This window comes from Psammomys obesus, unplaced genomic scaffold, assembly GCF_907164565.1.
Source record: "Psammomys obesus unplaced genomic scaffold, mPsaObe1.curated_primary_1811, whole genome shotgun sequence".
NCBI classification, from domain to species: domain Eukaryota; kingdom Metazoa; phylum Chordata; class Mammalia; order Rodentia; family Muridae; genus Psammomys; species Psammomys obesus.
In genome coordinates this window covers 17,309,732-17,330,652 of record NW_026596057.1, presented here as the reverse complement: position 1 = coordinate 17,330,652, position 20,921 = coordinate 17,309,732, and positions in this window count along the sequence as shown.

Here is a 20,921-nt window from a genome sequence, read left to right as displayed (position 1 = left end):
CAAGTGCCTCAGTTTCTTTTCCGTGTGCTGTGATAAAATATCCTGACAAAAGCAATTTAGGGGACAAAGGGTTTATTCTCAATCACAGTTCAAGGAGACCACCATTGTAGGGATGTCACATGGTAGCAGCTGGAGATGCCTGGCTGACCACATTGCATCCACAGTCAAGAAGCAGAGAGGAATGCATAGTCATAATAAGTTCTTCTCTTTTCTTTTCATCTAGTCCAAGACCCAGCCCATGAAACAGTGGCCTTGACATTTAAGGAGGATTTTCCCACCTCAATTAACCCAGCTAAGAAAATTCTTCATAGCCATGTCCATAAGCCAACTTAAACTAAACAGTCCTTCCTCAAGGCTCCCATTCCGGGTGATTCTAGACTCTGCAAAGTTGACAACTGAAGTTAACCATCACAGAAAGCATGCAGCCATCTCTTGAAACCTTTGTCCTAGGGCAACTTAAGGAAAACTGATCATTAGGAACTGAGCTTATAAATTTTTTATAAGTATCTTGAAATTTTCCTATAATACCAATTTGACCTACGGCTTTCCTAGATTCTGTCACTGTTTGAGATTAAAAAGCCATCCAGGAGAGCAGGAACAAGGAGCCTCACTCACTCAGCCCAAGCCTGGTAACAATTACCTTTCTAAGTAGCACTCGCCATATATAAATCCAGATTCTGTTTCCTTCTAGCCAAACTTGTCAGGGCCACATGAACTCCTTAGCCAGGGCCACGGGGCCATACAACCTCACTGTGCTATTGCTGGGACCTGTCTGGGAAGGCTACTTGGGGGAGCCAGCAGAGTTCTGGCAGAAATAGTACAAAAGATAAAAGAGCCAATGGTCAGAGCTCCTCAAATGCAGTTAAACTGTAAGTCTGGAAAATAGTTGGAGCCCAAAATAGGTATAGATATAGTATGTATAGCTGGCAACAAGAAAACAGAGGGAGCTAGGTATTCAGGAGAAAGTAGTTAGCAACATTGTGACAGCTTTTAAACAGACCTGGAGGGGAATTCTGAATCTGTGACCAATGGGCAGCATGCTCATGGGCAAGTCTCTGGTTCTCTTTCTTTCGCCAATACATTGTACGGAAGAAATGATCAAATGAGGGTAACTGAGCAGGAGCACAGGGAAGTCTTCAAGAAAATAGAGCCGGAGAGTCAAGAAGAAGGTGCTGGGGTGACCTATGGCTGCAAGAGTCTGAATTAGTTTCGGAGATGGAGCTGGGGAACCCTGTGGGTCTTTCATATTCTTCTTCCCATTCTCCCACAAGAACCATCTCCAACTCCTCTTCAGCTCCGTGTCTTAAGTGACTTTTGAGCCACTAAAACTGTGGGCCCCTGGGACTAACACCCTGGGAAAAACTCTCCGCCCATCTTTTCCCATATCTCATTTGAAGTCTAGCAGAAAGGCCAACTTGCAACACAACATAAGCCAGAAAACCCACTTAATGCCCTTGGTTTCCCACGAGCTAGCCACAGAGCACTCTCATTTGCAGAGAGCATCATGTATCAAAATAGGCAGTTGGAAATATTCCTGGCAGATGGTGCTAAATATAGAGCCAGTGACAGATTGGCCCCACCGAGAGGCTCCGCTCCTGCTTGTTAAGAGTGTACCAGAGCCAAGAAGCCTTTCTTCTGGCTTCTGCTTCCCAGAAGATTATGGCAATAGCCCAAGCCCAAAGAGCTCACCATTCGAGGCATCTGCTAAGATTGAGAGGAAGGAGCCACACCTGAGGGTGGGCCCCACAGCTTCCCACACCCCAAGTGCTGAGTTGAAGAAAGGAAGAAAGAGGAAGCTCCCATAAACTGGATTCTATTCATTGATGCCTCTAAAGCATCAGCCATCCTGCCAAAGCGTCTTCTAAGTAAGCAAAATCCGCCGAATGGAAATGGAGGTGGGCTGTGCGATAGTTAAAGGTGAAGGTTGCACGGTCAGGGTGCAAAGAGTCCTGCTCTTGCTTCATTTGAACTACATGAGCTTGGCAAGGATGCTTAACAATTCGGTGCCTCAGCTTCTTTCATCTGCAGAATGGGCATAATAATAGAACCTGCTTCATTTGAAGATGAGATAGTGTAATGTAGGCCGTATGTGGTATAAAATACCCTTTGAACAGATGGTAGCTATTTTATATAATGGACCAATGAAAGAGAGAAAGAGAGAGAGATCAAATGACTAAAAGATGTCTGGCCAAGAGGAATATTTTGGATAAGAATAAAATTGATGTATAAAATACAGTCCAGGGCTAGTGAAACGACTCTATGAATAAAGGTACAGGGCGCGCAAGCCTGATGGCCTGAGTTCAGTTCCCAGAACTCATGATTAAAGGAGGGGACAGACTCTCAAAAGTTACCCTTTGACCTCCACATGAGAGTGTGGGAGTGTAAAAGGTGGCTTTCATAGGTGGGAGACATTCTAGGGGATCAGACCATTTTCTAAAAATTATTAGTTTGTTGTATTACTTATTCTGTGGTACTAGGGATTGAATCCAGGGGCCTCACACACATGAGGCAATCACTTTAGCACTGAGTTATACTCCCAGTGGCCTTTTATCACTAGAGCTCATAAGAGAGTCTCAGGAAGTTGTTCAGGCTGGCCTCTAAGCATGGGGTAACCCTATGCTTCAGTTCTGTCTCTGAGGCAGGCCAAATGTCTTCATGACCATGACTCTGTTTTGCTTCTGTTTCATTTTATTCCTTCTAAATGTTGATGCTATAATTTCTGAGTGTTTGTCTTATGCTCTGTATTGTGGAAGGACCATATTCTTAAGACTTCATGAATTAGGCAGGCCTTTGATTTCAGCAATTGGAAGAGCTATAAGAAAACTTAAGCCTGTCCCCTAGAATCAGAGATGCTTTTCTCATACAATTTCACCAATGGACAATTACTGGGCAACATTTCTGCAAGTATTTCTCCAAAAGAAACAGACTAGCATGTCTTTATAGTCCACACTCTCCTATGTACTCACACTCCATATGAGGGCAGGCCAGCTGCCTTCATACACATGCCCAGAGTATCAGAAGCTTCATTCTGGCTTCACGCAGACACTAGAATATGAGGAGGGAAGGATTCAGATTGCCAGGGGCTTCGAAGGAGCTGATGGAGAAGGCACACGGAACAGGGGCAGAAATACATTGAACACCAAGCCCAAAGTAATGCATAGCACTTCTACTAGCATGCAGTTGGCTAGAGCTTGGTCATGTGACCATATATAAGGCAAAGGCGGCAAGGATGTGTAGTTTCTCTGGATATCCAGGCAGAGGAGGGAAAACAGGGATTCTGGGACTCAGGCTGGATCTTTTCACATTCTTTTCTTGTACTGCTAAGTCAAGGGACCAAGAGACATTCTGAGGAGGAACTTCGGAGACATTCCTGACATTTTTCAATTGTCCTGTGCTATTTTTGAATTGAACTTGTTCGTAATCTATATCTCCTCCTCTTAAATTGGAAAAATCAAACATCTCAGCTTCTCTCCAGTAGAAATTAGACTGATCTGTATCCTTACTGCCTAAGCTTTCTTGGCACGCATGGCCAATGAGGATTTTTTTTTAAAGAAAAAAAAAAAAAAAACATCAGTTATCATTTGAAAGAGTTGGGGTTTTGTCCTTTATACTATCACTGAAGTTTTAATATAAAACTTTTCCAATGCTATTCAAACACGCTTTATCATCAGGCCACAAAGGAGCTCTGCAGGCAAAGAGGGAAAGGAAAATGCCTCTATTTCTGAAGGAATCAGCTCTGCAATGAGGTGGGATAGCCCCCCGGAGTGGAGTCTCGAGTGGAGAAACATCACACACTCCTGCTGGAGGGAGGGATATGCATCAATGCAATGATATTTGTGTGTTTACAGCAGTCTGTGATTTTTATGATCATTGCAGGGACATTGAAAGCTTTAACAGTATTGGTGGCTGTAAATCATTTAGGGCCAAGGTATTAAAACCCAAACCGAAAACACCATTATTGTTGAATGTTACAACAATGTTGTTGAGTGTACAGCCTTCTAGTATGGTAAGGCACAAACATAATACAATTTAATATCCGCTGTTTCTGATGAATACTTTACCTTTTTACCCCACCTATACTTCTGATGCCTCCTAACACTTCATTACATTAATTTCTTTCACTGCATGTTTTTACATGGACTATTAGATCTATTTTTTTTTGTGTGTGTGAATCAGAATCACATGGAGAGATTGTTATAAAGTACATATATTCCGTTTACCTACTGATTATAAAGGATAGGCTTGGGAAATGGTTTAAATATGAGATGCCCCCTACAGGCTTATGTACTAGAGCCTACGTTGTTGGGCGGTAGTGTGATTTTGGGAGGTTCTGAAAATTTTAGGGAGATGGGCTGAGGTGGAGGAAATAGGTCTCTAGGCTTGGATCTTATCCATGGCCTCTTTCTTTCCTGCTCATGGCTTCCAGTCACCACCATAACATTTTGCCCAATCACATGGCTCCAAGAAACAACTCTCAGAAAGCATGAACTCTCAGAAAGCATGAGCTAAGACAAATAATTCCTCCTTGTAAGCTTTTTTTTGGGGGGGGGTATTTTCATCTTAGTTATACAAAAGGTAACTAATACAGTAGTATTAACATGTTCACTAGGCCTTTTTAAGCACACCAGAATTTGACTATCATGTCTTATTTCATTCATTTCCCAGTGCCCAACATGAAATAAATACTTGATATACTATTGATGGGTGGATGGTGGATGAAAGGACAACTTCATCATATAAAACAGTATGCTTACAAATAAATCTGCTGCTGAAACGAAAGAACTAAAATTAAAAAAAATCATTTTATAATGTTTATTGTCCTATTTCACCAACATTAAATGTTCAAATTAGAATGAGGCAGAGTCATATGTTAACAATGAAGTCATTAGCAGGTGTGCCAGATTTTCACGGTAACCTCAGATTGAGGGAGAATACTTTCTATAAGAGCACAGAGTGCTATTAACACCCGCTCCATGTCACAGATGTTCTAGTTACAGATGTTCTAGTTAGATGGTCTGAGAATCATTTATCTATCAAGATCATTTAACTCTTGATAATTCATTATTAAATGCCAATTTCTCTACCAGTCTCCCCCAAAGCAAAGACAATTGCAGGTTTCAAAAAGGTGTCACATCTCTTCTTAAATATATCCCTCCATTCCACCCCAACTCTCTATGCACCTTCTGCCTCTCTGGATATTCCTTCTGTGCATTTTCAGTTCCATCATCCTCTACTGCCGTTCCTCGACGTTTTGTACTGGGCCCTTTCTTCTTTTCTCTTTCTAGACTGTAACCCAACATGATGCTCACATACCTTCCCTGAGCTCCAGCTCTATACAGGACCGATAAGATAAGTTTATAAAACACAGGCTTTGCTTTCACAAAGTAAAAGAAAAATAGCAGTCGATCTTTGAGTTGATTGAGCATATAGATTATGCAGAAGGTCTTCACATGTCAAATATGTGCAAAGTGTCTAAATATCACATGAGTGTCAACCACTCCTGAACTAGCACATGCTCTATTTTTCCTTAAGATGTATAGAACAGCTTTCTTCAGTAGGATAAACATCAAACTTCAAAAGCTATGTCAAGATGGATCTGAGTTGTTGGCAATCTGAACACCTGATTCTGCGTCAGCTACTGATGCTACAGCTCCTCCCTCTCAGGCTTTGGAGGGACCGTGCACGTGTATGTCTGTATCACCTGGAAGTTTTGCCACTCCTTGCCCTCGTTGCTTGAGAAGTGACTCTTGCTTAGAGGTACCTGATTAGAGGAGGAATTCCTTGGCCTGAAGAAGGCAGGCAAACACAAGATCCATGGCTTGTTTCCTCAAGACCTACAGCCAGTTCTGGTACACATATCAGTTTGATAACTAGAAAAGTCCAGAGCAATAAGTCCAAAGCCAAACATGAAGGGGAAGAGGGTGTTTCTTCCCAAGGGCAACAGCAGGAAGAAGGGCTCTTATCTTGCTCCTTTTGCCCCAGTGTGTCTTAGTCCTCCACGAGTTTTACCCCATTTCAGATTTATTCCAGGTGGTCTGGATGAGGGATGTCAGACTTGTCCAAAAGACCAGAGGGAGTCATTTGCGTGATCATGTATTCATTCCTCTAACATAGACATTTGTGATTAATACACGTCACTGTTCTGACTGTTCATCAAACATCAGCAATGGTAAGTCCCTTCCCAGAGGACCTTTATATTACAATGTATATAAAGTAAAGTCAGACAAGAGACTTCTACTGAGGAAAATAGCCGGGAGAATGGAGAAAGGCTGTCAAGATAGTGCTAAGCAAGGCTTGACAGGCTTCAAAATAACATCTGCGGCTGTTAGTATCACATTCTCAATGATTGGTTGAATGGCTAGGTAGAAAATCAGGACAAAAAGACTTAAACAACTCAGCAATATTTACAAACATTCCATGCAACAAGAGACGGTGTGTTTCTTTATAAATGCACGGAATATCCTCCAGAGTCAAACATGTGCTAGGCCACGAGACAAGTTGTAATAAACTTGAAAGGTTTGAATCATAAAAAATATATTTTCCAAACACAATTCACTTAAACTAGATATTAACAACAGAAGGGAGTTTGAGAAATCACTAAATATTTAGAAATTAAACAAAACCTTACTTGTATGTATATAAAATAACTATATTTTAAATCTTTTCAGCTTAACAAAAATGAAAACTCTTGGGGCCAGCAAGATGGCCAAGTGATTAAAAGCTCTAGTCACACAAGCCTAACAACCTGAGACATAGCCCTGTGTCCCATAATGGAAGGAGAGAACTGACTCTTGAAATCTGTCCTTTGACACCCCCACATATACTGTGGCATGCACATGTCTGAACTCTTTCCCATACACATCACACACACACACACACACACACACACACACACACACACACACACAAATTATGATAATAACAACAATGATCTAAAAAATAAACCTTTCCGAGTATGGTAACATGTTCCTATAATTCTGGCCAGCCCTTAGAGGATTGGGGAGCAGGAGGACGTGAGCTAGAGGCCAGCCTGGGCTACTTAGATCCACCTCAGATAGAAAAGAAAAGAAAACGCGATCTACAAATTTTCCATAATAAACTAGAAATAGAGGAGTTAATTTAATTCAAAGCAAGTAGAAGCTAGAAAACAATAAAGATTACGGTAGAAAACAATGAAACACAAAAGAAAATAGAAAAAAAATTATGAAAACAAATGTTCACTCCATAAAAATATCAACAAAACTGACAAATCTCTAGCTTGGCAAGAGAACAAAAGTCACCAAAATCAGAGGGGAAAATTGCTAACAACCTCCAATTAAAGGATAATGAATGAATAGCATGAACATTGTGTGCCAACAAATTGAATGCCTTGTTCATAATGAACAAATTATGATAAACACATAAATGAGCAAAACTGACTCAAAAATAGAAAATTTAAATAAACCTAAATTAGAGGAATCAAATTAGTAATTAAAGTTTTTCTACAAAGAAAATGTCAGTCCCAAGTTATTTTAATAGTGAATTTTGACAAATACTCAGAAAAGAAACACTTCGAATTCTTTACAAACACTCCCAGAAGAGAGTAGAAAGAAATACTTCTTCACATATTCTATGAACCCAGTTATTATGCTGATTACAAAAAAGTCTTACAGGCATCACAAGAAAAACAGCTTGCTATCATTTATAAACATGGATTTTAAAAGACCTAATAAACTTACTAAGATAAATCCAGAGATACAGAAGAATCATGTACCCAAACCTATACCTGGTCTTTGCTGTTTCGTGGGTTCTTCTTTTTCCCACCCTTTATCCTGTGATTTCGCCCCTATTACTAAGTAGGAGAGAAAGGATAGAGGGGAGAGAGTTTGAGACCCCTGAATTTAGTTTCTTTCTTCTCATTTCTTCTTTGAGCATGACTACTAACAAACTTCAACCAGCTCCCCTGAACAGCCCCAAACCACCCACCATGCCTATCAGGGCTCTAGCATCTACACACCCTCTGAGAAGTTCCCAGAAATCCAAACGTCACACAATCACAGAAACTAGCTGCAGCTAGCAAAGTCACGCCTCTGCTAGTGCACGAAGCGAATCATACTCAGCTGCTGCAATGCAGCCCCATATCCGCACACCTGGGATTAAAACAAAAATATTTTAAATAATATTTCTGTGTGTTTTAAATTTATTTTTTTATTTATTACAATTTATTCACTTTGTATGAATAACCAGCTGTAACCCCCTCTCTCATTCCCTCCCATTCCTACCTTTGCTCCCTCATCTCCTCCCTTGCCCCTCTCCCAGTGTGCTGATAGGAGAGGTCCTTTTCCCCTTCCCTCTGACCCTAGCCTATCAGGTCTCATCAGGACTGGCTGCATTGTTTTCTTCTGTGGCCTGGTGAGGCTGCCCTCCTCCCCCTCAGGGGGATGTGTCTGTGTGTTTAAGAGAATCCAAGTTCCATAATTTTCACTACAATCAAGTAGAATTAAACAAATTAACACAAGTATTTATGTTCAAAAACACAATATGTCATATGTATTAGTTACTGTCCTTACTGCTGTGAGAAAATTGCTACCAAAGTCAACTCAAGAAAGAAAGAGTTTATTTTGGCTTAAAGACTAAAGGTACAACTAACGGAAAAAGACACATGGACACAAGAGAGTGAGACAGCACTCACATTTCATCCACAGTCAGGAAACAGACAGACATTCCGATACCCCACGTGCCTTCTCCTTCTCATTTCACCCAGGACTCCAACTCCAAGAACAATGCTGTCAATATGTAGGGTGGGTCCTCATGCCATAACTCAATCTAGAATTCTCTCAGACCTGCCTGGAATTTTATCTGCTGGATAATTCTAGTTCCTGTCAAATTGTCAATCAAACATTGAACACCGCAGTTCACCCCTTGCTAACTTGACACTCAAGCATATCACCTGTAAGCCATAGTTTTCCATCCCTTGTTCCTTTAAGCTCCCAGCCACTTCGTAAAGCGAATCTATTTAGTCCAACTTTAGAAGCTCCTGTGGTCTTTAACGGCCCCGGTGCTGTTTAAAAGTCCAAGTCTTTTCTGCAATTCAAGATACTCTCTTAACTCTGAGCTCTTATAAAATCAAAATTAAGTTATATAGTTCCAACATCCAATGGTCCAAAGTAAAAATTCCTATTCCAACAGGGAGGGATGTGGATGTAGCGAAGACCACATCAAAATAAGAGCAAAGCCTAACAGAAAAAACACCAGAACCTGCAGCTCCATTTTGGGCATCTGGGGTTTGTAACAGAGTCACCTAGACTCCACGGGTCTTGGGTGGCCCACCTCTCATACTCAGGCTGACTTGATTCTGTGTCTGTAACATTCTCCAGTGGATGCTCTGATTTTTGAACTTAGACTTTGCCTTCAAAGCTTCGTGATCTTGGGGTCGCTTTTCAGGGAGCCCCTCACTGCCACACGTTGTCCCGCCAGAGCAGCCTTCAGGAGCCCTAGCAAAAGACTACAAGACCCTCTTATTCTTGTTTCTTTCATGCCTGTCTGCTGAAAACTTGGGAAGTAGCTTCACCTTCTTGAACCACAGTTTCATCAGCCTCTGAGCCTGAGGAGCAGGATTTGGTCAGGAAACCTCCTCTTTGGCATTTTTGTTCAGGCTTTCTCTTTGCAAGTGACTTTGCATTTCTACAATTTTGAGCCCTCAATGAAGAGGTCTTGCTCTCAAGATGTCTTTCCCATTGTCCCTATGTAGATCATGAGGTGTCTTGGCTACATTTCAATCCTGATAAGACACCATGACCAAGGCAACTTATAGAAGAAATCATTTATTGGCCATAGGCTGCTTGGGACCACATCCAATTGCAAAATGCACCTTGTCAAACTTCAAAAGTTCTCCTAGTCTTATACAGTCTTAACACAGTTTCCAAGTCCAAAGACTTAAGACAATTCTCTGAAGGTAAACTTCTGCAAAATAAAATAAATATATATATGCTTTCAAAGGTGGCACAGAATATATGTTACCATTTAGAAGAGAGGAATGGGGCAGAGTGAGGAAATACTGGACAGATGCAGGATTAAAACCCAGCAGTGCAAACTCCAGATTCTGAAACCTCATGTCTAATGTCAAAGGGCTTAGATGGCTCTGCCCTCCCAGCTTTGTTGACTGCAACACACTTCTCTCTTTTGTTCTGGTTCCAGTCCCTGTATTCAGCTCCCCTGGCAGACATCCCAAAGCTCTAGCATCTCCAACATCCCCGGGTTTTCACCAGGGGTTAGCTTCACAACTTTATGTAGTAGTCTTTCAGTGCCTCCAACCAAGGGCTGTCCTGCCGCACACCTGGCCTCATCGTCTCGCCTTAGCTACAGAGGAAGACTCCACAACTCCTTTACTTCTGTATTCTTCGTGACTCTGGAGCCGCAGTTCTCAATGTGTGGGTCACAACTTCTTTGGTGAACCTCCATCTCCAAAAATGTTTACATTATGATTCATAATGGCAGCAAAATTACAGTTATGAGGTAGCAACAAAAATAATTTTAATGTTTGGGGATTACCACAACATGAGAACTGTATTAAAGGGTCACAGCATTAGGAAGGTTGAGAACCACTGCTTTAAAGCCAGAACCAAATGGTTAATTCTGCTAAGTTCAGTTGCCTGCTTGTGATGGAACCTAGCCCCCTTCCTTGAATTACATTTGCATAAGCTTTTGTTTGTTGTAGGTTTTTTTAGCACCAGAAAATGCCTTTTCTTCCAAGATTTGAATGATTAGCTGGGTGGGGTGTTGCCTTTTCAGCACAAGCCTTGGCTCCAACATTAAATTTCCTAGTGTTCTTTTTCTCCTCAAATTGTACATTTTGTATTTCTTTTTGTTCTGCTTGCTCTTTCTCGTAGACCTGCGTAAGAGTGATTACTAATATAACACCCAGAGTCAGTATTAGGCTGTTTTGAAATCTCTGCCAATGAAGTTAGACCAACTTTTTAGTTTAGCCTCAGACAGATTATTAGGGACGAGGTCAAAAATTAACCACATACTTTGCCAAAATATTACAAGGTAGTGTCTAACCCAGTTGCTGATACTGTTTTTCTCTGAAACCTCTTAATCTAGGTGGGCCTCAATAATTCGCCTTGCTGTAAGCACTATTATCTTCAAAGTCCCTACTAGGCTGGACTGTCCCAATGTCTTCCACAGTCCTCTTAAAGAAAGCAGGGTCAGGCCTGTCACAGCAAATAGCCCATTCCCTGATACCAAATTCTGTTTTAGTTACCTTTCTATCTCCATAAAGAAACACCGTAATCGAATTATAAAAGAGTTTATTTGAGCTTACAGTTTCAGAGGATGAGTCCATGGCCACCGCAGGAAGCATGGTAGCAGGCAGACAGGCATGGTGCTGGAGCAGTAGCTAAGAGCTTACACCTGATGGACAAAGGAGGCAGCGAGAGCTAACCGGGAATGGTGTGGGCTTTTGAAACCTCAAAGCCTGCCTGGACTGGCAAGCCTCCTCCAACAAGGCGACAGCTTCTAATCCTTCCCAAACAGTTCCACCAACCAGGAATCAAGCATTCAAACAAACAAGTCCGCGGGGACCGTTCTCATTCAAACCACCACATGCTCACACTTGAGTATAAAGTCAAGAAGCAGAAAGAAATGTTCGCTGGAACAAAGCTTGATTTCTTGTTTGCCGCCCCCTCCCCAAATGGAATAATGTCAGCCACAGTGAGGGTGGATCTTCTCATATCAATTAACCTAACCCACAAACTTTCTTACATATAGGCCCAGAAGTTTGGTGCTTTTCGATCCTGTCAAATTGATAGTCAGTATCAACTATTAAATAATATTAAGAGAATAAAAAATAAAATTCGGCCATCTCAACAAAATCCATCATACGTTTATAATAAGATATATTGCCAGAGTAGGAAAATGAGGGAATTTCTTCAACATGATGAAGGGATCTGTAAACAACTATGACTACCACAAAATGTCATGATGCGCGATTGAACATATTTCCTGTTATTACTTCTATTCAACATTGTGCCAGAAGTCAAAACCATGTCCATTAAAATGAAGAAGCAAAACCACATTTATCTGTAAGTACCATAATCTTCTATGTAGACAGTCTTAAGAAATTTTACACCTAAAATTCTATTATTAAAAACAAACACATTTGGCAAGATAGAATAAGATTAACATATTAAAGTATTGGTTTCTATATATTAGTAGGAACTGTATAAAAAAGAATTCCATTCACAGTAGTATCAAGAATGAAGTAGGAATCAATCTAGCAAAAGAAGTGCAAGACAAGACTAGATATATTTACCAAAACCCAGAAAACACTGCTGAGAAAAATGGAAATATAGTCCCCATGCATATGACCTGTTGACTGTATATTATCAAGATAAGAGTTAAGTATAGAATGATTTTTACTGACTCAACATCATCTCTATAATGTTCCATCAGGGAGTTATTTTTGCAGAAATTGAAAAACGTATTCTAAAATACTTGTGAGGGGATTAAGAGATGACTCACCAGTTAAGAGCACTTAAGATGCTCTTCCAGAGGACCCAGGTTTGATCCCTAGCATCAACTTTGTGGCTCACAATCATTTGTAGTTCTCATGCCAGGGATTTTCTAGCCTCTATGTACACAAGGCATAAACATGGTACATAGACATTCAAGCATGCAAAACACCCATAACCTAAATAAACAAGCAAAATACTATAAATACAAAATAAATACAGAAAATACTGAAAAATAAAAATATATATGAAATATGCAGAACCTAGAACAGCTGATACAATCTTAAAGTAGAAGAGCACTGGAGGACTTTTACTGCCCATTTTGAATTTACCGTAAAGCTACAGTAGTCAAAACACTGATTGGCATAGGATAGGCACATAGATCAATAGTGCAGAATGGAGTACTCAGAAATACAGCTATATATTTATTGTCATTTGGTTTTTGACAAATACAATAAGGCAATTTAATGGAGGAAGATACGGTCTTTCAAAACTGACACTGAGACAATTAATGTTCAAAAGTACAACATAAAAGCAATAAAAAATGTGGACACTAAGTTCACAGCACACACAAAACTTGATACAAAATGGATCATAGATGAAGTATAGAAGTGAAATTATAAACATTTTAGGAGAACACCTGGAAAAAATTAGTGATGTTAGACTTGGCAAAGTCCTTAAGTCTGAACTCAAATCATAGCTCATAAAACATGATAAATTAGACTTTCTTAAACTTTAAAACTTGTGATTTTTCAAAAAGATATCATTAGGAAAATAACAGAGCAAGGGTTTGTAAAACACAGGTCTGCAAAGGATATGCATCCAGAATATATAAGCAACTGAATAACTCAAGAAAACGACAAATTTCAAAGTGGCCAAGTGGAAGATGGCTCAGTAGATAAAACACTAGCTACAAAAGCCTGAGGCCCAGAATTTGGATTACTAGCACCCATACAAAATCCAGGCAATGCAGGGGTTCATTGTAGATAAATGTGGCTCTAACACCTGCTTTCCTTCTTGTACTCAGTCTCAGAGCCCAACTCTTGAAATGGTGTCTCCTACGTTTTGGGGGAGTCCTCCTACCTCTCCTAAACCAATTTAGAGTCTTCCTCACAGGCATGCCCAAAGTTTGTCTCTTACATGATTTTAGATCCTTCGAGTTAACAGTTAATATTAACCCACACTATATTAATAGAATAAAAGACATAGTTGTCATAGCAGATGTAGAAAATAAAAATAAAGCAAAAAGCTCTCCCACTATGACACAAATAAACAAAACTGTGTTGATGGCATACACCAGCAATTCCAGTGCATGAGACATACAGACAGAAGGATTAGAAGGTCATGGTCACAAGAGATCCTTTCTAAATAAATAAAACAAAAAATACAAAAATGACCAAAAGAGGTAATAGACAGCTCACCAAAGAAAGCACAGAAGCTAAGAAACACATGAAAGGATGCCCATGTCCTTAGTCAGGAAAGAGATGCAATCTAGAGCCAATCTAGAGTAAGTGCTAACAGCACTGAAGCCATCACGTTTTCAGGTGGATGAATGTATGTATGTATGTATGTATGTATGTATGTATGTATGTATGTATGTATGTATGTATGTATGTATATGTCCACAAGACAACCTCCATACTTAAGGTTCAGAGAACACCAGGAAAGTGAGGGTGGAAAGATTGTAAGAGTCCAAGTGCTAAGAAGTCTGCTGTGAGCTTTATCCGTAACAGCCAGAACCTAGAAACAACCCAGATGCCCCTCAGTTGAGGAATGGATACAGAAATTGTGGTACTTTTACACAATGGAATACTACTCAGCAATTAAAAACGAGGAAATCATGAAATTTGCAGGCAAATGGTGGAACCTAGAAATGATCATCAACCTAGAAATGAGTGAGGTATCCCAGAAGGAGAAAGACACACATGGTAAATACTCACTTATATAGACCTATAATATATGCTAAACATACTGAAATCTATCCACCTAAAGAAGATAAACAAAAAGAGGACCCAGGGTATGATGATCAATCCTCACTTAGAAAGACAAATGGGATGGACATTGGATGTAGGAGCAAACAAGTAACAGGACAGGAGCCTACCACAGAAGGCCTCTGAAAGACTCTACCTAGCAGTGTATCAAAGCAGATACTAAGGCTCATAACCAAACCTCTGGCAGAATGCAGGGAATCAAAAGGGGGGGGAGTTAATATGACCTGGAGAGGACAGGAGTTCCACAAGGACTAAATATATCTGGGCACAGGGGTCTTTTATGAGACTGTTTCTCCAAACAAGGACCATGTATGGATGCAACCTAGAGCCCCTGCTCAGATGTAGCCCTTGGTAGCTCAGTATCCAAGTGGGTACCCTAATAAGGGGAACAAGGACTGTTTCTGACATGAACTCGATGGTGGGCTCTTTGATTGCCCCCCCCCCCCCAGGGAGGAGCAGTCCTGCTAGGCCACAGAAGAGGACTTTGCAGCCAGTCCTGAAGTATCAGATGGAAGGGGAGGAGGTTCTCCCTTATCAGTGGACTTGGAAAGGGGCAGGGAGGAGATGAGGATGGGAGGGTGGGATTGGGAGGGAAAGAGGGAGTGGGATACAGCAGGGATACAAAGTTAACAAATTGTAACTAATACTAAAAAAATAAAAATTAAAAATAAAGAAGTCTGCTGTGATATTCTGTCTTCTAGGTGGGACGAAGAAGCTGCACCATGAAACCTCAACAATACGGTGGCCTAATCAAGAACTGAGCTATGACAACACCAGCTGACCTGACGTTGTGATTGAGGAAAATCTCACAGGGTCCCATTCCTAGTATAAGAGCTACAGACAATTAGCATCTGAGAAATAAAGAAGAGAGAAAAAAGAAGAGAAGAAAGAGAGAGATTTAGTCTTCTATGGGGGGGGGATGAGCTTCTTAATTAGTTATCCAATACCCTAAAAACATATACAGACCAACAACACTAAACAGACTCAGTGGACTGTATTTATATACTGATTTGTGTGTATATGCAAATGTTAATTAAAGAAAAAGAGGCCATGAATTTCAGAGGGATCTTGTGGCATGGGAGGGGTTATAGGGGGAGGGAGGATGATGTAATTATATTTTAAAATAACATGAGTTTTTAAAGAAAGGAACAACCCTATCATACAATTGCTGTGTCCGCAGGATGGAGATTCTTTTTCATTTGATGCATATGCTATACACACACACTTACCCTTGTCCATACTAGTTTTCAGTCTTAAGTCCAGGAGCTCAGTTCCTCACTCCATTTGCTAGCGGTTTACAAGTGCCTCTGGAGAAGACATCTCCTCCTGGACTCATTTGTCATTCTTTCCATTGCTCAGCATCATTTTAAACATGCATAGTCCTGCCCTCACCATCCCCATCTCAGCTACAGTCAGACTCAAAAGGGACATAAGGAAAGGTCACAGGAATTCAGTGGTCATACACATCTGCCTTGGGAACCAAACACCCATGCATTTTTATATTAAAAAAAATGTATCCAGAAAAGTATTTTACAAAGTCTCCATAGCATGTGGAGTTTTCTGGGGAAGGGCTTCAAAATGCCAAGATGTGGGACACAGACTTAACCTTCAAGGAATTTACAAACAAGTAATAGAGATAGTAGAGGTTGGAGGAAGAAGTAGCAGGGTGAAAAGAATGCAAAGCCCAGGAGAAAGGACATTCAAGGGTTAGTGTCACAGTTTGTTTTCTGGTTACTGAGACAAAACACCCTGATAAAAACAGCAGATGGAGAAAGGGTCTATTCTGGCTCACACTTCAAGTTTACCATGGCAGGGAAGCTGCAGCAGCAGGAACATGAGGGAACTGGTTGCACTCATTGCATCCTCGCTCAAGAAGCAGAGTGAACGAAGCCTCATGCTAGATAGTGCTTAGCTTGCTTTCTCTACTGTCATTAGTTCAAGATCCCCAGCCCACCAGAAGGTACCACACACCATGGGGTAGTCTTCCCCTGTCGATTAGCATTCGAGATAATGCCCCACAGGCACACCCAGAGTGATCTCCCTGGTGATTCTAGACCTGTCAGGTTGACAACACTCCCACCAGGGTAGGCACGCTCACTTTCTGCTGGACTGGTCAGAGGAGGTCTCGCGGAGGCGCTGGCTTGGTGTGAGCATTTGAGGTAGCCTTTGCAGATGAGGGAGGCTTTGAAAAATGGAGGAGGAAAGGAAGGGAGGAAGGAACTCTAGGGAAAGGGACTGTGTGAGTTAAACCATGGAAACAAGCACTTAAGCCATGTGTGAGGACCCTACCAAGGCCAGCACCCTTCCTTCATTAGGTGAATCCAAAGAGCGGAGTGGCAGTTCAGAGGCCCCAGACTCACACAGAGATTCTCTAGAATGTTCTTTCTATTTCTTTTGGTAAGCCAGCTCTTTCTTCTGCCTTTGCGTCTGGAGTCATATGCTGCTTTCAATAATAATAATAATAATAATAATAATAATAATAATAATAATAATGATAATAATGATAATGATAATGTCATTCTATGACTACAACACTTATAGTGAAATCCCTTCCTACAGGATGTACATTCTGTGTGTGTGTGTGTGTGTGTGTGTGTGTGTGTTCCTCCCTCCTTCCCTCCCTTGCTTGCTTTTCTAGATTTTAACATGAACCATATACATCATAACAGATAATTCAGACCTGGAGAAACATTTCTACCCAATCTTTCAAGACTGACCTCCTGTTAGGGATGGCCACTTCATCCCCTAACCATCTCCACTTAAGAGGTTCCTGGTGTCTCCTATCTTTTTGTTTCTCCAGCTAGGAAAAAGGAGAGACTCAACTGAATGCTTTTGTAACAGGGAATGGATATGGAATTTGCTGCATTCATTATTATTCTTAATGAGTGTTACCTAAGTGAGCTACCTGGTGACAGAGAGTGAACATTATATCTTTTTCATGATTTAAAGTAATTTATTATTATAGTCAGAAAATCATAATCACCTGCCTATAAGTAAAGGGATGAAAAGAATGTTAAACAAACATCACAAAAATCGTTATCATCCCACAAAGTATACTTGCATGGAGCAAATTCTGAAACTAAGACCCAACTCTCTTCTATAAAAAAGGGTATTCACAAAAGTCAGACTTTGTTAAGTACTTCTCTGTGTGAAGATGAGTAATTCCTCACAATGCATTGAGAAGGACCAGATGCAAATGAAAAGGGAATTATTTTCTCTCCCTTCTTAGCCAAGGCAAGTTAGAGCTGTGTTTCTTTTAACCCACGATCATGACTATTGCAGTAGTTGCTCACGTGGCACACATTTGGAGAGAACACCCTGGTGACCAGGAGCTTTAAAGTTCTCCACTCTATAATCTAATAAACAAATGTGAATAAGGCACATTCAACACATCCCAGCCAGAGAAACAGTGGGGAGAAAGGCAGCTTCAGCACTAAAGACCACGAAATGACCAGTGCTTCATGTTTTCTGGTATTAAACTTTGCACACCGTGAAACAGATTCTAGAGTGAACAGTGGTCCCCAGCCTCCAACCTTACCTGAGCTACAAGGCTATCGTGAGGTTTTTAATATGAGAACCAGGTTCCACTGCTACAGTAATGGGAAAGTAATGTCCCTCTGGGCTGAGCTTGAGCATTCTATCTCTTTGATACACAGGACTTCATGTTCTCTCATAGGTACTGCTGTCTGCTTAACTAATATGTTTCTCTGTCAGCTGTTGTTGGTCTTCCATCACTGTGACAAGGGGGCTGAAAATGTCAATTTTTACTTTGGCTGAGTATTAGTGAATTCTTTCGATCACTTGGCCCTGTAGTCTTTGGGCCCATCACGTTTCATGACAGGATCACATTGCAGAAACAGCTTCTCACTTCATGGCAACTGGGGAAGAGAGGGAAGGAAAGCCAGAGAAGGGGGTCCCAAAGTATTCTTAAAATATGCACTCCTAATGACAGGATAGTGCCAAGCATGCCGCTAGCTGGAGACTGCACCTTCAACACAGGAGACTTTAGGGAACAATCCAAATCCAAACCTTAACACACCTTATTTGTAAAACAGAGGAAATGTTAGTGCGAGGTTGATTAAGGACGAATACATTTGTGAACAGTGCCTGCCTTCGAGTCAGTGCTCAATAAATACTGCTCTTTGGTTTTTATCATGGCGGTTCCCAGCTGCCTCAGCTCTCAGCCTTCCCCATCTACTATTCTGTGTCTCTAAACATGAAAATTGTACATTCTCTGCATAAAATCACTTGCCTGGAAAGCCGCACATGGTCGATATTATCCAAGGTTTTAGTCTCCTTGGAATTTGAAACTACCAATATACTGTGTTTATTGAAGAATGGATGAGCTCTCTGCCTTTGCTTCCGTGTCCTCCTGTGTCAGCCGACTACAAATCTACTCCACCATCTAGAACATCAAGTGATGACTGGTCGAGGCACAGCAGGGCATCTGTGGGGCTAAGGTCAACAATACCAGGTGGCCTGAAGACCGTCTGACTCCTGCTACACTCTAGTCTTGTCAAGATACCCACTGTATGACCTGTTATGATCAATGCTAAGCCTGCAGTCACAGGGTGGAGCCTGCCCCAGCTACCAGTGTCCCTTGAGGTAGGGCTGTTTGGAAAGCCTGTTGCCTACTTTGAACACATCTGTTCACCAGTTGGTTGACTGAATGCACCAATCAAACCAAGACACAGCATCCATGAGTCCTGCTGCCTTCTGACATGAGTGGTCTGATTTCCGTAGAATACTAGTTTATCACCTGATTCATTCTGAAGCTCAAGCACATTGCACATGACATTTGGATTTAATCCTCTGAGATAACCACACTCCAGAACATACATTGCAAGTCTCATATTTTGCGTGTGAGAAATTTTCCTCATCATCCTAGTAAACACAGTACGAAATAACAAGTCTTTACATGTCTATAGGGTGCTACAGTCAGCTGTCAAGGAATGTCCACATCGATGATCGACATGTCTCTAAGTGGGAATTAGAGAAAACAGACATTTCTGTCTTAAAGAGTTTCTGAGACTCACCTAACTCTACTTAGCGAACTCTGGACTAACAAGATGCATGGTTCTCCATACTCTGCCTCCCAGCCCTGGGCTTGTCCTGCCATCCCACTCTGCCGCTAGCCTTCACCTTGTAGAAGGGATCAGGAGCACAGGCTTCGGGCCCCACTTTAAACCTCAAGTATTTCATTCTTCGGCAACAATGCATGGGAGTGAAGTATGCATAAGACACAGAGCACTGTTCCTGGAACACAGCTAACACTTCCGTGTTGTTGGATGCGTGGCATATGTTCACCTTCGTTATTAGATATGGACATTGCTAAAGATCATGGATTGTCATTCTGACCAAAGTAGCTAAGATTCTATATGAGCCCGACAGGAATCTAACTCTTCTCTGGCATTCCTCCTTTCTAGGAAGAATATAAAATGGTTATAATGTTCTATTCCTGTCTTGTAGTTTTTTTCTGGAGAGAATAAGGAAATCCTTTGGAACTTATTCTTTAGTTATCAAGAACAATCACCGGCACTGTGACTATATGATGCTGTGTTTGACACCAGGAATGTAAGTCTTCTGCAAACAACCAAGGATCATTTCCATGCTTACCCCAAATTGAGCAGCCTAGTTACTTGGTTTTATTCTGTTAACTTTTTAGCTGGCCTCAGTGGTATGTGCTTACTTAGGTGGGCAAACTACAATCAGGCCAGGAAAGAAAGCTGGATGAATTTCTGATTCTGCTTGTTCTGAAGAAACTGTACCTGGCCAATTCCTTAACAACATCAAAAAGTGTAGAATGAATATATTAAACAAAGAAAGGAAGGAAGGAAGGAAAGGAAGGAAGGAAGGAAGATATTGGCAACTAGGGGATGTTTTGCTGCAGTTGATGCCATGCTAACTTTGGTCAATTACAGTCATGGAGCTTTTATGAACAGTTCTCTCTACTGTTGCTACCTAACATGTTCTTAATCCCAGATGCAACACTTACCGGAAGTCTACTTGGCCCTTAGGAAAGGAGAATAAACTGTCCAGCTAAGGGACACAGAAATGTCAAGTGTAGAACTAGTCTGTGGCAGAGGCCACATCCCAAGAATGAAGTGTGCTGTCCCAGTAAGGGGATTCTCTCTCCTCGTGATCTTGGTCCTCCTCTTGTTGCAGCCTCTCCTTATCTAATGCCCTGAAATTAATGGCTGGAAGCCCGGGAATTCTTCAGGTCAGACAAGACAAACGAAGCATGACACAATAGATGGGAAAGAGAGGAGGCTGTGACCTACAAAGAAGAGACCCATGTGGGGAATGTAACTTCAGAAAAGAGCTTAGAAGAAAACAAAATGAGTTCGAAATATGTTCTTGGCAGCACCAGTTTTTTAAGGAAAAACGCACAGAAATAAGAAGCATTAAAAAAAAAAAAGAAGAAGCATAGAAGGGGACA